Raw genomic sequence first — 19,050 nt, forward strand, 5'->3', positions numbered from 1 at the left:
TATCCAGACATTATCCGGATATTATACGACATTCAGATATTATTCGTATCCGTCATCCGGATATCATCCGATATCCTGATCTTATCCGTCATCCGTTATCCAGATATTATCCGTCAGCCGCATATTATCCGTCATCCGTTATACGGATATTATCCGTTATCCGTCATTCGTTTTGTTATCCGTCAACCGGATATTGCATATCCGGATAAATTTCTATCCGATATCAGAATAAAAAATTATCCAGTTGTGGCCATCCATAATCAGCATCGTCAGAAGCATACACAAACTAAATGTCTTCAAAGTCTGCTACACAAGAGCAAGGGCAGATCCAGGGGCGATCATGGCGATTGCCCCCCAGAGAGGGAATCTTTCTTGTTTTATATATAAATAAAACCCATTCCAGAGTTTGGAGCTCTTAAAAGTAACTCTAAGTAGGAGTATTATCAACCACCGAGCCCGCAGAAGTCCATCGTAGATCCGCCTCTGGACCAGAGACTGGAAACACTTATTATTCACATTCACATTCACATCTCAACAAATAAACAATATTTTCATTCACTTCCATCAACTACTGCATTCTACTGAACTGTAACGACTATTTATTTTTAAAAATAATTATTCATTTTTCAATAATTGTAAATGTTTATAAGTTCAGTAATTTACCATGAATAGAGTCAACTAGAAGTGTGTTTGTAACGAAGAAATAACAATATGAACTGTGAAATATCTTCTCACAAACTGTCGAGAGTTGAGAGTCGATAAACTTTACTCTTTCGTTTACCGGTTACCTCTAAACCGCGGTAGCCAGAATTAGCCCAGGATAGGGGACCTATATTAAGAAAATGAAAATCTCAGGAAAATGCAGAGGTCTTTTAGTCTGAGAGAAGAAAGGAATGAAATCTCTAATTTCTAGTACTCTTAGTCTCGCAGCTCCTAGTCCGTACCAAAGTACTGATAGAAATATGGCCAATGAATTATGACTATTTTGTAAAACATTCTACTTTAATATCACAGGAAATTCATCTTCCGGCTTGCTTGGTTGTGAAAAGTTATAGAGTGTATTGGTATACTATGTAAAGTATGTGTGCTGTCGCTGATTTGTGATAACAATCAGATACAGAAGTAAAAGGTAAATTACAGTAATAGTTTTCTGTTAATTTTTGTATTAAGGGTTAGACGAAAAACCTACTTTTATCTTAACATTTGTTATTCTTAAAATTTCTATTCGGGTTCACACCCTTCCCCCTCAACATTGAATACGGAAATGGATAACTTATTTAGAATTTTATTGTTGATTCCAGTATATTTCAAGCATCACTTCTCGGACCTGGTCCTGTGATATGTCGATACATCGCTATCGTCGATATGTATTATATCATATATCAACATTCGATATCGCGAATATGTGTACATGAATATATCATTCTAAATTTTCGATATCGATATTCGGGGGGTGGCAAGGTATAAGGGACCACTAAGCCTTGCGAAGGATGAAGAAATTAAACTTACTTTTTACAATATTGTTTTCTAATCATAATATCTTTATTACCACAAATTGCAATGTAAATACATCCACTTACAAATTTGCAATATTATATGGTATAATTTCTTAGGCGCCAGAACTTTTCTGTTCCCTGAAAAAAGAAAAAAAATGTCACGTGCAAAATTAAGTGCTTCGAACTTTGAACCAGAATTTACCATAAGACTTTTTTTTATTTCTCTCTCTTGGATATTTCCACCCCTTTTGGCCTTTGGGACCGCTCATTGAAAAAACGTGCACACATGATCGCTATATGCATTCATGCTCTTAAGCAGAGTCAGAGATTTTGAAAATGATACGACTTTTTAATAATAATAATAATAATAATAATAATAATAATAATAATAAAATTATTATTACTATTATAACAATGGGGTTTACAACTAGGGTCCCATTTCTTTATCTTGCATGGGAGGGCCGCAAGTCTGCTACACCACTGGTGTCTCCTATTCTGTGTTTGTCTCTTTTTCGTTTTGTTTAGCTATTTCTTTTGTGCTGTTAGACTTCTATATGAAAAGTTTATATTATATAACTTTTTCTTTTTGAGTTTCTTTTTTTTGGGTGGGGAGGGCGGAAAGAGAGAAATGCTTTCTTCTTATGTCTGTTTCTTACCATTCATCTTGTTTGAACTGCTTTAGTAAGTCATTTTGTAACTTTTGATGTCATCCAACTCCATCACAATAATAAAATTGTCATTCTTAATAATTTGTTTTATTCTCTTATTTTTAGTTTGCCACACTGATATGTTTGTGCAAAAATTGAGGTTTCGTCCAACGCCTTTCGAATATGCAATTAACCCAAGCTTTTTGGGTTGCCTGCTATTGCAGGAAAAGGAGAATTGCAGGTGGTAATGCACTTTGGAGTCGTGTATACATATCGAGTACAGTTTTAGTTACATATATTGAAAACAAAGCGCATGCGATTATTGTAAAAAATGGGTCCAAGTAATACTCGCGTCCGGGCTACTTGAACCCAGCCCCATATTTTCCTACAGAAAACCATTGAAATCTGCTCTGACACTAAGTAGGACGTAGGTGTTTCAAGAACAACACTTTTTGTTTACTGCAAACCACATAGAGAACATGTTAAAAGGTACTATCAAATATAATGACTGTAATAGCTGATTACGTTTTCTTCTACAGCTGCACGAGCCCTCTCTATATTAGCAGCAAATCTAGTCGTTGACTGGAGGTGCAGTTTCTAAAATAACTTCACACAACCTCGACTGGGAAGATTGTCTTAGAAAGCAATGACAGTTCTCCCATGCATGGCTAAATAGGACTTCACAATAAATCTGAAATCAAGTTAATTAACGAGGAATCCGAAATCACAAACTTTATCAAGATGACTAACGAAGGCTAATTCTTCTTCTTCAGTGAAAACTTTCAGATGGCCCGGTTTCTGCCTTGACCTGTTCTTTAATCTTCTTTCTATGGTGGAACGACTTATCTTGAAGTGAGCTTCTTTTTCTTTGTGTGACATTTCCCTCGACTGAATTGCTGGTAAACATTCTTCAAGCTGTTATAAAAAATCAGCATATTTTCGACTTGCAGGCAATCTTTTATATTGATGTACCATTTTGTACAGGTATCCTTAAGGAAACAATGAAAAGTCCTTACTTGTGTGACACGTGACAACAGACCATTTTTTCATTGATAAAGATAACAAAGGATGGGGTGGGATAAAGATAACAAAAGATGTGATGGGACAAATTATTAATGTTTTCCAGGTCACATGTACACACTTCATAAATAATGCAATTACGCACATATCTTATTGTATATGAGAAAGTTTACCATGTCAGTTTCATTAGCCTATATGTAACTACTTATGTGTTTACTTAGCTTTGGTTTCACTTTCTTACAAATAGTGTCCACACATAAAAGTTTGGCGGTCAATAAATACACTCTTTTCGTCAACGACCTTTCTCACCAATGCTGCTCAATCGTAGCCTACCACAGAACTAGTTTCAATGTGTGTACGTCTGCATTATGATCCCATCTAACGGATCTAACTCTGAACTCACTCATTTTGCATTGCATATGGGACTTTAAACAAGTTTTTGGTATGGGTCCAAGTAGCCCCTTAAGGGTTCAAGTAGCCCGCAATTACGGTATATATATATATAATGCTGAAATTGTGTACACAAGTTGGGAAATTCTTCTAAATACTCTGCAATACCACTAGATAAACAAGCAATGTTGCTAAAGCAAAATGAAGTTGTATTTTCTCAAATTGCGCTACGTAAAGTATTACATATTTCTAATTTAGTTATTCAACAAAACCACAATAGCCCATACATTATTTACTGTAACAGAGGACAACACAGTATTACTAACATCAACATTTTGGAGATCTCTAATAACTCAAATGGCATGGCCGGTGCAATGCGCATCAACTAGTATCCTCAACGGGACGGGTCGGGTTGAAGACCGACCCGACCCGAATTGACTGACCCGAGCCGAACCGTGATCCGACCTGATTGACCTGACCCGACAACCCAACCCGAGATGACCCGATTGACCCGACCCGAGCTGACCCGACCCGACTCGTAACCCGATACGTTTGAGAGCACTGTGGTCACGACACTGGGTGAACGCCAAAATGCACTCCCATTGGGAATTAAACCCGGACCACGTGTACCGAAGTCTTACACGTTAACCATTTGCTAGATCAAGCGGGGGATTTGTATATGCATCTTAATGAATATTTGGCACTTTTGCTGTTTGGTTATTTCTTTTTATAACTGATGCCAATATCCGACGTGGGAGAAATTTATTTATTTTTTCTTGCTTTAGTTCTATGTGACAAAATTTTTCTTCAAGGTCAGTGTTCTCATCTGCATGGACGGCAGGGGGTCTTCTTGGAAGGCAGTAGCAAGAGTCTCTTGGCGGAGACAAAAGAAAATCGTTTAACTACAATGACAATGGTTGAGGAAACAGGAGAACACCTGTGATTTTTTCCAACCCTTCAACTTTCATTCCAAAATAGGTTCTTATGATTCCGCGACCCGTGCCACTTTGATTTTTCTTTCTCGGTAATTAAAACGTATTTTACAGTATATATAGTTGCACGTAAGAAGATACATAATATGAATTTTGTAATGTAAAATTTAAAAATACAGTATGATCATTAATTATAAAGTACTAATTTTATTTCATCACTTTCAGACCAACAAATGAAATTCAAACAATTCTCTCCCTGGGTCTTGGTCATCAATACTGCGTCTTATTCTTTGTCTTGCAGTCAAGTCTTGGTCCTGCATTTCGTAGTCTTGGTGGTCTTTCATGCTATACAAGAGCCAAGAATGCTCGCCTCATCGGTACAAATGAAGACCAAGTGTGATTTTGATTATGGTCTTTCATACTATACTGAAAGCAAGAAAATGCGCTCATCGCTACTTGGTGATCACCAAAACAAGGCCAAGAGGAAAATTACTATGCAATTCGTCTTGCATATCCAATCTTTATCTTGTTCTTGTATCGATGTCCTTGGGCTTGGTGAAATAAAATGAAATATTCAGTTTAAGGTCCCTCGATTCTGCACCGAGGTTAAGGGATACGGTGACCATGAGAAATGAATGAAATGGTGGAAAGAAGAAAGTGGGAGGAAACAGGAGAACCCCGAGAAAACCCACTACACGGCGTTCCCCCACCACAAAGCCTACTTAGCTCAAGCTGGGATCGAACCATGGACACCATGCACCAGAGATGAATTCTCTACCACTGAGCCACCGCAGCCCTGCTTGGACTCGATCGTCCATATCCAATCTTTCTTTTGGTCTTGCTTAAACAACTTCTAGTTTTGTTCTAAATCCAGACTCCATATTGGCGTAGATATTAATATTACAGTCGATTGGTAAAATCAATCTTCCACATTTAAAAAATAAAGTACACACAAGTACAAAAATAAGCATTTACCATAAAAATACTAGCTGCAAGTGTTCAAAATAGATTTATGGTTTCTATAAAATCAATTGAAAATTGCTATTTTTAATTAGGGAGCTAGTGAAAAACAGCAGCTTTCGACTCCAGCCGAGTTTAAGCTCAACCTATACTCAGTTGACCAAAGTGAACTGACCCGACTGACCTGACCCGATAACACGACCCGTGTGACCCGACCCGAGCTGACCCGATTGACCCGACCGACAACCCGACCCGAGTAGCCTGACCCGACAACCCGACCCGAGCTAACCCAACTGACCCGACCCAACAACCCGACCCGTTTGAGAGCACTAGCATCAACTGTATCTTAGCGTCAAATACTATGATCATGGAATAATATATTCCGAATGAATGAAGGAACAAAGTTAAAAGAAACGGAAAATTTAAATGTTTCTGAAGACTACTTCGAAAACGCGCTGACATACCACGTCTCATCATGTAGATGCTTCCAAAAGACTTAAATGCTTATAACTCCATTTACAACAATTATTTCAAATCATTTCAGAGATACCAAACACATTGGTAGTGACTGTTATACTAGGGTGCAGCGTTTTACCACTTTTTTTTCGGAAGGAAATGTATTACCTGGTAAAAGTGCCCCCCCCCCCACATGGACAGTACACGTATAGATTTTTTTTTTCAAATCAGATATCTTCTGTAAGAACTATTGCCTCAAAGTTTCAAAATTTCACTGAAAATTACAAAAAATACCAAAATTGTTCATGAATTTTAGTTACGTTAAAGTAAACATTTTTTGGTTAAATACATGTCAGTTGCTTAGAAAACTCACATTCAAGTATAAAAATGCCAGTTATGTGCCCTTGGGTGGATAGGGATGCCTCCTCTGGGGCCAAAAAAGGGGGACAAATTCAGTACATTTAAGCGGTTGTGCAGGTCCTCGCTCACCTGGTCATATAGTCTGTCCAGGTGTCCCAGAGTCTATCCCGTGGAGGTGGCTGCACGTAGGGCTCCTGCGCCAGCCCTACCCAACCAACCAACCATATATAGGGCCGGATAAACTAATCCAATTCGTCACTGTCAGGAAAAATTGCCACAAATTGGGACTTTGATTGCAATTTAGACACAGCTTGCCTAGAAAGTAAGGTTGACCTGATAATCCCGTTCCTAGCATCACTGCCACATACTCGAGAGGCTGCTTCAGTGTCTGATTTCACTGCCATCGTGTGGCATGGATAGATGGTGGAGGACTATTCTGGCACAGTGTTGTCAGAAAGTGAAAGTTTGTCCACGAGCTATTTGTTTGATACCGTCTTAGAACTGGTGGTACAGTTATTGAAACATCAGTGCTTTCCCAAAAGATCATTTCAGTGTAATGTTTCGTCTCAAAATTCAGTCTGGGAATGATGTTATATCTAATAGTGTTATAAAGATTCTCTGCTTCGTGTTTTCGAGCCTAAGAATCTTATGTAATGCATCTTGTTGGACAGCAAGTAGACCATCAGTCATCATGGCGAAAAGAACATTCTCTGGGAGTGCGAGAAATGCATTCGTCTGAATGGATGAACGGATTACAGCCTGGTATTCATTTGGTAAGTATCTAGACGTGTGAATGTTTTCAAAGACGTGACAAGGACCATTAGCAATGAAAGACTTGAGATAAGTATCTCATGTCTTTACTGAGTTTTCAAGCTCTTCTGACTATGATGAGGTAAGTCAAACATTATTGGTTTGAATAACACCATTGGAAGCTTTTCACAGTCAGATAATTTTGAACCTATGGGACCTGTGTAAGAATAGGGGATTGAATTAACGCCAATATTCGTGAAGAGAACTCGGAAAGGTAGTTCATTAAAATGCAAGAGACAAATAGCCTGTTAGTTCCTTTAATTTTCGACGAATACCTCCCTTCCAACCAGTGTTAGTATTTGTTCCATCACCTCAACTTCATCTTCAAGCCACCTTCTATTTGGTTCATGATGTACTCGAAATTAGCTGTGGTCTCATGGCCAGAGCCAGAGGATGGTGTCACGTCACGAACGTATTGAGAGTTAGGTTCAGCCACAAGTGATAAGTGCTCTTCTCTAACGATGTCTGCGTGTGTTTTAGAGTCTTCCCTTTGACCATCAAAGTATAGGCTTTTAATGGGATCATCATTTCTAGAACATTTTTTAAATTCCGAGCAACTTTAAGTTTCGCATGGCTATTTTGCTCCTGTCCACAATAAAACCAGAGTTAAGTTGCTAGATTGTTGAGAAGTTATAATTCCAGCCTTTAAAGCTGCCTGAAGCAAAGTTGATGTTATATGTGCCGCAGCCCTTTCGCTTACATTGTATCTCTGAGCAATCATAACAGTTTCAGTCAAATCTAGCTTCGGTTTAGACGTTCTGTCTCTGGGTTTGGTCTCTTCCTCAGAAGAGCTTTCCTCTGCTTCATTGTCACGGAAGTCATTTTTGCGATATAATAAATAATATATATTAACTGTTTGACTGTTTTAATATATTGACTGTTTTAAAAAAGAAATACAGAATTTTCTGTGAAAATAGTGTTTAGCAAACTATTATCTGTAACGGCCAATTCATATAAGTTGAAGGCAACAGTAACCAAATATAGCGCTTGAGAATTGGCGCCCAATTTGAAGCGCATCCGCCTCGTTCCTGATAATGACGCTGTTACGCAGATCGGGACAGAAGGGCGTTGCAGTATTGTGAGGTGGAGGGGTGGGAGTGTCATGGTGAAAAATAACAATGCTCTGCTACCACTATGAACCACCAGTAGAAGGAAAAGGCAAGGACGAAAATAGCTGTAGAAACGCTTAATTGTACTGAATTTGCCCCCTTTGCGGGCCCCATGAACAATGAACAATTTTGGTATTTTTTGTAATTTTCAGTGAAATTTTGAGACTTTGAGGCAATAGTTCTCACAGAAGATATTATATGATTTGAAAAAAAAAATCTATACCTGTAATCTCCATGTGTGTGGGCCACTTTTGCCAGGTATTGCATTTCGTTCCGAAAAAAAAGTGGCAAAACGACCCACCCTATTGTTATACTGCATAAAATGACGTATTTGTATTAAATTTTTATAATGATTATTGCCTTCCTTTGCTTCTATAACATTACAGCAATAGATTTTGGTGGTTTTAATTACAAGTCGCAGTTACACTATTTTAAGCAGTGTTGCCCACTTAAATATATTGCTAAATATTATTCTAAATATGCGCAAATAACGTAGATAAACTGCAAAATATTTTAGAATTACTCGTAATTTGTTTGATGGTGCAAGAATGCTTTCAAGAGACGACGTTCTTCATAGTCTTTGGGCTACTTATAATGTTAATGTTTCAGTCTTCGTTCCAGCAATACATGTAAATGCAAATTGTAACTGAAATTAAATGTAACTGATACATTTTCAGTAACACTAGTTATTCCCTCTAAGCCTTAGGCCTGGTGTACACTTTATATTAAGACCGTGCTTAATTAAAGGTTCTAATTACACCCTAATTATATTTCACTTGTTATAGTTTGACCACCGACCACCTCAAACTCGATCCATGCCATATAGCTATATGCAATTATTCAAGGACTTACAGTTAGTAATACACAGTGTTCATTCTTGTTTTGTTTTGTTTTAGTTTAACGTTCCGCAGTTATGCTAGGGCGGCTAAAGGAGGCGTGGAGCGAATGATTATAGTGGAATCCGAACCACTTCGGTCGTTCAACTTTACCCCTACCGGAAATCGAACTTGGGACCACGCGAACCGAAATCAAGCGTGCTAGCCGCTGACCAATTGGAGTTCCTCACATTGTGTTGATTTAAATCATTCAGTCAGTGTTGCCAGATCCGAAGATTAAAAAGTAGCGTGTCTGTACTCCGAAAGTAGCGATTTCGAACTATTTGTAGCCCAAATATATAGAAATGAATACTGATGGTGCTAATGAAATAATTTAATATGAGCTGGAAGATGTGCTGGATGTAGTGCAAGAAGAAATTATGATCTACAGATGACGGACGGACAATTCTAGACTGGATACCACGAGACAAAAACAGTCTAGGAGACCTCCGCATACAAGAAGGTATGATGAAATCAAGCACCACTGAGGAGTAACCTGGAAAAGAATTGCCCAAGTTAGATAGTTGTTGAAGAAGACTTGGAAAGACCTTCATCCAGCAATGGATTGATAATGGTTTATTATGATGATGGTGATGATTTTATTATATCTGGAAATCGGAGGTAAACTAAACCAAGTCATAATTTCGTAATTGTAGAGAAGCGAAAAACCGGTTTCTCAACTAAGACCTATAGTACTGTTTTTGATACTTACTAAGTAGTTACAAAGTAGTAAGATGCTTTCAGGCTTACATTATTACACCACTAGAAAGAACATAGTCTATTAAAAAAGTATTGTTAACTCAATTTCAACCCAATTTAACTCAATATATATAACTTTTACTAGTTAAGGTAGGGTAAAAATGGATCGAAAATTTAATGAAAGTCGTAGAGTGAAAAAAATATATTTGACTATTCAATCCATCATGTTGCAACAAAACTGCGAAAATTAATACAAAAGAAAACTAGAAAGTTAAGAATCATTTGTTTTGGCGAGTGAGAAAAAAATAGATACAGATAACTCTAATTACCTATATACTGATCTAATATGTATGTTCAAGTTTCGCAAGTAATTTTCAATCAATAAAAAATTTCAACGTAATGAACGCACGATTAGTTTTGTCGAATAAAGATTACATGCACCGTCGAGAGCTCAGGAATAAGATTAATCTACGTTACGGCACTGGATATGTGCTTACATAATGCATTACGACCTTATAAACTTGTATAAGAAACAGAATGCACTTAAAATGAGACGCGAACTATACGAAACATCGGACTTTGAATCTAAATTTATTTATTTATTTATTTATTTATTTATTTAACAATCACCAGATACAGCTCAGAAGCCATTTTACACTGGATATCCAACAACAACAATAACAATGGAAAGGATTTGGGAAGGTATCGGCCAGGGCCTGTTTAGTAGGTACCATCCCGGCATTTGCCTGGTGGGACTGAGGGAAACCCTGGAAAACCTCAGTCAGGGTGGTCGGTAGCGGGATTCGAACCCACGACCTCCCGAATGCGAAGCCAACGCTCTACCACTTGAGCTACTTCGCTCGGTAAATTGTATTGTGATCCAACTCGAGACCTCATATAGCAAAGATGAGTGTAGTAGCTCCAACCACAAAGTTCAGGACGTTCGTGTTATAAAGTGTCAATTAAACACGGAGATGTGAAACGGTAATAAAGCATTTCATCAATTTGAAACAAAATACGTATATTGTAGTAATAATTTACCCTACTTATTAAGATAATGAACGTTATATTCTGTTTTTAAAATGACAGTGAAAGCAGAATGTACTAAATAATAAATGAGAAATTATAAAATTTCAATTTCGGTACGAGTTAATACATTCTTGCTGCTATGTGTTGTGTTATCCGTTAGGAGGTATTGATCAATTCTGATTCAAAGGAAGGAAATAAACTACTGTATATTACTAGAGTTAATTTAATAGTATTTAATTGTATAGGCAGTTCTGAGGCTATATGAGACAAAGTCTATTGCTGAAAGTGAAATATGGGTTACTATTAGGGTTTTAGGGTGATATACCCACTGATCATTGAACCTGGAATACACACATGGAAAGCATTAGCACTAGCAAATTAGCTATGAAGAGGTACACCATACCATAATTCTAAGTCAAAGTGAAAGGAAAAAATAAGCGGAAACTACAGACTACGAGAATAATACTTTCACTATTTTAATTTCACACTATTTATTTCGAGACATTCGAGACGAGACCGAGACTTGGTATTCGAGACTGAGACCGAGATCGAGACAAGCATCTGTTGACCGAGACGAGACCGAGACCGTTATTTATCAACCGAGACGAAACCGAGACTGTACGAAGTCTCGTCTCGATACCATCCCTCATTTTCTCGGTAAAATATGGAACTACTTGATTTGAAAATTTCTTATAAACTTACAAAAATTAGTTCAAGGATGAATTGGTTTCTTCTGAGACCTACAATTTTACGCGCGAATGTAACGAATCTTATAGTATAACAAAGACGAACATTTCAACCAGGATTAAAGAACGTATCAGGAGACGTTAAGGGAGAAGAACCTCTACTTTCAGTTTTTCGAAACTTCTGCAGGATACAAAACATAAAATAGAATGCACCACGGTTTTATAAACATGTTCCAATAATACAGAAAGAAGAGTTCCCGAGTTCTTTTTCATTAGAACAAAGGAACCCAAGCTCAACTTAGATAAGGACAACCTAGAACAAATGGGACGATATAGTCAGTATCTCACGTAAAACAAAATTAATGAACAATATTTATTTATATTTTATTACATTCTTTATATTTTTGTTCCGGATTTTATCCAGTTTGCATAACTTCACTGTTAAAAAGATCTCATTACAGGACCCAAATAGAACATCAACAGAATATTTACACCTGATGTTAACAAAAATGTACAATTAGCTTTCAGAAGAAATCTTATTGACAAGCTACAAAGCCAAAATAAGTGTTCAAGCAGCTTGGTCCTGAAATTCATAAAATTTGTGAAGTGTTAAATCTGCTCGTGGAATTAATGTTTACAACAGAAAAAAATTAATTAACAGGCAACCATATAGAGCATAAATTAAAAATATATTATGGAATTCCATACAAAGTATTAATACGAATAGTAATTTTCAGTGGCGGCTCGTGCTTAGAATTTTAGGTGATACACAATAGATGACCTTGCCTTTTTCATTACTATTATTGCAAATAATAATAGTTTAATAATAATAATAATAATAATAATAATAATAATAATAATAATAATAATAATAATAATAATAATAATAATAATAGCGATTTCTTCATGGCATACTTCAGGCATGCAATGGAGAACCTCATTTTGTATGATTTTTGATGCACTCTTAAAAATGGTTACGCTTTCTAAGTGACTATCGAGTTCCGCTGTCAATTTCAGCACTGAAATTATTAATCCACGAAATACGCCTGGATTTGAAGAAGACTCTGTTTCATCATGTCCTCTTAAAGCTAATTCGAAGGCGCCACAAAACCAAATGCTGATGATTATATTATCACATAATTAAAGAATGATCACAAGTAATGCATAAGGTTACATATACGTATATATATATATATATATATATATATATATATATATATATATATATATAGAGAGAGAGAGAGAGAGAGAGAGAGAGAGAGAGAGAGAGAGAGAGAGAACAGAATGGACAATTAAAATAATATTTTTTCAGTGCGAATATTTACATACAATAGCTAAAGCATCTAAAAGTTAAAGTAACCTCAGGCTAAGGTTGTGTGAACTGGAAAATAAACTTTCCCACAACAAAAAATAACACATCTAGTTGACTTCAATATGGGCTTCAGTGATTTGTTGTTTTCAAGAAATGTTAAAAATATAAAAAAATATCTGGTGACGTCTTAATTTGAACGAATAATACATGGATTTTTTGAAACTGGACAAAAAAGCTTACTTTATGTTTTTTATTTACTTTATATTTTTATACATAACAATAATATTTATCGAGAAACATTGTTTGAAATTTTTAAAATTCAAAAATATAGTGACAACATTTCCAAAAAGCAGAACTAATTGTAACAAACTAGGACATTCACGTAAATAAATAAATAAATAAATAAATAAATAAATGATAATAATAATAATAGTAGTAATAATAATAAACAAATTTGTTAAACCAAGGTATAAATTAATCATTCTGCTTCAATCATTCCAATTCTATCCATCATTCGTCTTCCAGCGTTCATTCTGGGTACTAGATCCATTCAACTTTTCACAATTTTATTATGAAGTTTCTGAGTATCAATCAAGTCATTAATTAAAAATTCAGAAAAAGATAAGTATAATTAATTGCAATGTATGGGTAACGTATAACAACTTAAATATTCAATTAGAATCTCATTCTTGTTTTTCTTTTGTATTTTATTTGTGTATTTGACTTATATGTAATTATTTCTCTTATTCTAAATATTAATTAATTACATTATGCATTCTTATTCTAATTTTTATTCAATTTCTTTTATTCTACTATCTGTCACATCTAAATGAAATGCCATGGATCATTTAGATAATTGTCTCCAGCGGACAATAACTATAATCCCATTATACTACCCGTTACATTATTGTGGTATACTAATACACTTTTACCTTTTACACTGTTTTAAATCAATTTTATTTATTTATTATTTTTTAAACATATAATAATATTGAGCACGTACTTGTTTTGTGTCACTTTTTGACTAGCAGAAATATTCACATTTCCCAACACAATGCGATTAACAACGTGTTTTACATTGTTTTATAGGAGATGACGAATTTTTATGTTTCTTGATTTTCTCGTGCAGATGCTGGATATCCACAACACCTTTTTCACTCCAGCTTCCCCCTCCCTAAACAACAAACACGGAAAATCCACATCCACCTAACCACTTATGCTGTTCGTACAAGTTGGGATTAAACTTCTCTATAATGTTCGTTTCTGTCTTCTAATTACTTGCGTTATATTGAGAGTCGGAATCGGCCTTCCGATGTTTTCACGAGTAGTTTTGCTTATGAAGTTCTTTTTGAAAACGGGCTCATTCGACAGAAATGTTACGCAATTCATTGCTACTTCACGCATATGAGGGATAGACACGTAATCATGCAATTACAGCAACCATATTCCAATGAACAGAAACCCTGTATACACACACACACACACACACACAACACTACAAACTGTGCTTTAAACTCTCACCCTCCTCCCGAATTAACGCTCTTTTTCGAAAAACTGCTATCCAACTTTCTCATCCACCTATACACATATGAAAAGGAAAATTTTCTATTTATCCTGCCAAATTTCTGCTCATTCAAGCACGAGTGTATTAAATATTAACACCCTCAATCTGTCTTCACAGGGTCGCCTTTACACTCTTCACGGGGTCGCCTTTACACTCTCCATAGCTGCCTTGGCCTTACTTGGTTGACAGAACCTATAGTTATGACCACTTGGCAATCTCGCATTTAGGCAAGGTGCAAGTTTTTTTTTCTCCCTCTCTGTGGCGACTTTGTTACGGTACACAAGATTGTCACAAAGGAGCAGACTGTTCCCCTTCAGGCGAGAATCGTATCATTCAATACTGCAGGGGAGGGGCGGTGGAGAAGTTCCAGTTCCAAAGCGTTTTGTTTTGAAAAAGTTGTTTTTGTTTGGTAAACTTGCTTGCAAAAGATCTGCAAACATATGAATCCTTATGCTGCAGTGATAATCCCCGCACCGCGCACCCCCTGCAGTGGCCCAGAAGCTGTTAAGCTGGGGAGCTGTCAAACTCCCAAGCAGAAAGCAACTAACCAACTTCGTTTCAAACGCACTTGTTTAAAGAAAGATGATGTTGACAATAAAACGAAAAGTGATTTAGCACAAATAAAAATTGAAAATATTGGAAGGAGGTTTGTACAAACATGCAAACATTAAAAGAAACCGCCACTAGAATTTTTGTGAAAACAGCGAATTGACGGGAAATACAGGGACGATTATTAAGAGTAACCAAATATCGAAATTAAATCACTGAATACTTTGCACTAATTATTCTTTAAATAAAACAAACTTACGTAAGAGATGCAAAAGTAAATATCTTGTGAAAATGGTGCTGATGACATTCCCAGATGAAAAGGAAATATTTAATTAAAGTAATAAAATCAGAGGCAAAAATAAGTCGCTTTTCTCCACGTTTTAGTAATATTTCAGCTTCTTGGAAATGCAATTCTTGGTTTCTTCAAGCCTCAATTCTTATTCTTTTTTGATTTTATGCTATCACTTTCTCACTCCTTATGAAGACTTGTCGAACTCAAAGTACATAAAATTCTAAAATTTAACGTTAAACCGCGAGCCAAATATTATATATTATCTTTAAGTTTCTCATGCAAAAGGTAAATAAAGACTAGTTATTTGACTCGACATAATATTCTATATGTTAATTTTTCTACCAAGAGATGAAGGAAATGTTACAGATTTTCTAGAGAATAGACGCCATAGAAGCAAAATCGATGGGAAATATCTCAGTGTCTACTTCAATAGTCATTATTTTACGTAACAAAAGACTGTCAAAAAACGAACTGTTAATTAAAATTTAATGTTTATTTATAGTTAAGAATCTCTGGATATGATACTTACCATTTAGACGATTTTCTATTTCTGGCACATATGCATCCTATTGAGCTACATAGAAGTTACCAGCAAATGGTTCACCCAATTCATATTTTTTAGCAAATTTTCTTATTGAAAACAACGCGCGATGTGCATCAGACTTATCTGTAAGACGTGGTTCAGAACAGAAAATTTTGTGTTGCTGTTTGTAAACCAGGAAAATATACCGATGTAATCCTGTACCCTTTGGAGGTGCTGAACCTATGTATGGTGTAAGAGTCTCTCCTTGCAAGATATTGTTGCCTGGTATATTTACCACCAGACAATGATGCCACTCCCTATAAATTGGATTTTTTCGACTTGGAGCATCCGGGTCTGTCATACATAAAGTGTATAGTTTGTTATGTTCACTTGACCATCGCACACTTGGAACACTCTTCACTTGAGTAGGTGTTAACTCATTGCCAAAATTAACAGTTATATCTCCAAACCTCACATCCAACACTTCCTTAGGTAAGGAACTAATCATCTCCGGTACAATATCATGTCTTCTCATCTTTTCTGAACTTCTCACATCTTTTTCCGCAGGAAAGTAAGACCAAAATAATTGAAATTATCCATATACATAGTAGCTCTCAAGCAAATATTTAGGTAATTAAATCTAATTAATTACATACAATCTAATTTATATATTTTAAACTTTATGTCAAACTTATGGTTTATCGTGGATAGAAAATCATGGACAAGATACACCTTTTTGGATCAATTTTTACTGAAACGAAAATCTCCTTTTGGTCTCTATGATAGTGCTTCTCAGGAATCTATTTCCTTTACCTGGATTGTGTCCTATTCTTATTTTGTTATTATACTTATTTTGTTATAATTGGATTGTGTCCTGTTCTTATTTTGTTATTGACATAAAGATCAGCCTAGTTAATTATAGATTTAAAGTATGTGCTGCATAATAGCGTAGTAATTCTCATAGCTATATTTCAATCCACCAAATGTTTCACACTTCGATGAAACCCATTTCCTTGCTGTACGCTCCTTCTAATTTCTACTTTTATTTGAACATTTACGTAATCTCTGGATATATTTGAAAGTTCCTGATGTCTTCACTAGTTTCCTCGTAGTTTTATGTATTTCTCTGTTGATGTCATTACAAAGCACTCCAGTCTTCACTTGGCCTATACGGAGGCTATATACAGTTTACATATATATTTGTAAATTTGTCCCAATCATCCAACTGTCTTTGCACTGCTCCCTCAGCTTCACGTCAAACATCATGTCATATAAAAATACAAACATGTTCTATGACTCTGCTCCCTTTTTCTGCTTTAATTATGCTTTATTTTGAATAAATAGGAGATAACAACCAACCTTGTTTCAGAGCACACTTCGTTTTTTTTTTATATGGCTTGTCCTTAATCTATCCTGGTAGTCTTCATATGGTTATTCATCCTTCATTTACGAGGCGTACGTCAAAAACAATGCCGATATTGAAAAAAAGGAAATGATAAGAGAAGAAATTTATTGCAATTGATATAAAATATATACCTTGGCTATTTTTCGAAGTAGTCATCATGAACCTCAACATTTCTGTCACAAGCTTCACTACGTATACTCTCTGTGTAAAAATCTACCGTCTGAGAGTGCAAGCAGTTCAGAACTGATATCTTGAGCACTTCACTGTCGCCGAAACACGTTTTTTCAGTTGAAGAAAAATAAATAAATCACTGAGGACAAGGTCGGGGCTGTAAGGGGATGACTAATAGTTCCCATTGAAATCTTTGAATTGTCTCAACATTACGAGCAGCTGTGTGTGAGCAGGCGTTGTCATGGATCAGAAAAAGATCAGAGATTAAGCATCTTTTTCCGCCAATTTTGGATGGCATGTCGCAAATATTCAGTTTTTGGCAATACACTGTTGCTGTAATTTTTCGTCCTGCTTGCAAAAATTCCACAAGAATCACTCCGTTTGGACCCAAACAAGTTTCCCATGATTTTGCGAACTATTGGTGTTAAATTTGTTCGTTTTATGAGGACCAGAACGTCATCATTGTATTGACTGCTAGTTTGACTTTCCAGTGGCGTGCGATATCTAGGTTTCATCCCCCATCACTATATGAGAAAAGAGGTCATCCCTATCCTCTCACCACTGGGTCAAAAAGTCACGTGCCGATGTTATTCCTTGCTCTTTGTGAACTTCTTCAGCATTTTTGGCACTCACCTCGCACACAGTTTGTGATAGCCCAGCTTGTCAGTCACAATTCGATGCACTGTTTTGTCGATGATTTCAGACATATCTTCAGGAAAACTAAAAAATTCTAGTTGCGTTTGATTTTCGAATGATGCGCAGTTTCACTTGTCAAAATACATTAATACTCAAAATTTTACTATTTGAGCAAGTGCAAACCTTTACACAATATATGAAAAAACTCCTTCATTGTGACAAGACTGATGTTTGAGGTGTAATGTTCTTTTAGTGCGTAATTCAGTCTCATATCCCTTTCAACACTTTTTAATCATTTTGACGATGAAGAAGTTTATCCATTAGTTACCTCTAACAAAATAAAGGAACATACCAGATATGTCAAAATGTAGTCCTTTTTCGGCGAACTAGTTATTTCGAACAAACTTCCGTCACCAAACTCGCTTGATCTAACTCGGTCTGATTACTTTAATAAGAAATAGGAAATGGTTAGCTTATGAAAAAAAATCTACAAATACACGTCTTGAAAGGAAATATCAGCAAAAAATTCAGACAGTGACAGCAGACGTGCTGGCAAGAACGTTCCAAAATATGTGTTGGGTTAAACACTGTCTGAACAAAAGTGATTGTCACTTTTAGCACATATTGTTACAGTATTTCTTACTAAATAAAGTAGTCTGCTTCAAATTTTGTTACAATATTTTCATCAGTGTCAAAATTAAGGAAATGCTGGATTCTTTAACTAGTAAGACACTTTATATTTGTGAAATGAAAATATTGAATCTGTGATGAAGAAAACGTCATTGAATTTATTAATTAATTGTGATAAGTAATTAATTTTGCTTATTTGTTGAGTTTCTGCAACTTTTCGGCACGACGCAATATGACACATGGGTCTACAGTTTAAAGTGGGATCCAAACACCACTTTTGATAATAAGTTTGAATTTCAATATTCTTCCACTGGAAATCGAACATGGAACCAGATGCACCAAGCACTAGGCCAATGGGTAGGGATAATGGTTAATTTATTGCACAATTTGTAATAAATTATTGTATTTGTTATAGTATAATGTTTGTTATGGGTAAAGTAATGGGAATACGAGTAAAGTAACGCATTGGTCTCTTGTTTTGATTCAGAATTGCCATTAA

General features: G+C 35.8%; 1 pseudogene; it reads right to left on the minus strand.

The window, feature by feature from the left end:
* Positions 1 to 15,752: 15,752 nt before the first annotated feature.
* LOC145681584 (protein D3 pseudogene) lies at positions 15,753 to 16,244 on the minus strand (annotated as a pseudogene).
* Positions 16,245 to 19,050: the final 2,806 nt, after the last annotated feature.

The sequence above is a fragment of the Thermobia domestica genome, chromosome 3 (genome assembly GCF_964235325.1).
Source record: "Thermobia domestica chromosome 3, izTheDome1.hap1.1, whole genome shotgun sequence".
Classification (NCBI taxonomy): Eukaryota; Metazoa; Arthropoda; class Insecta; order Zygentoma; family Lepismatidae; genus Thermobia; species Thermobia domestica.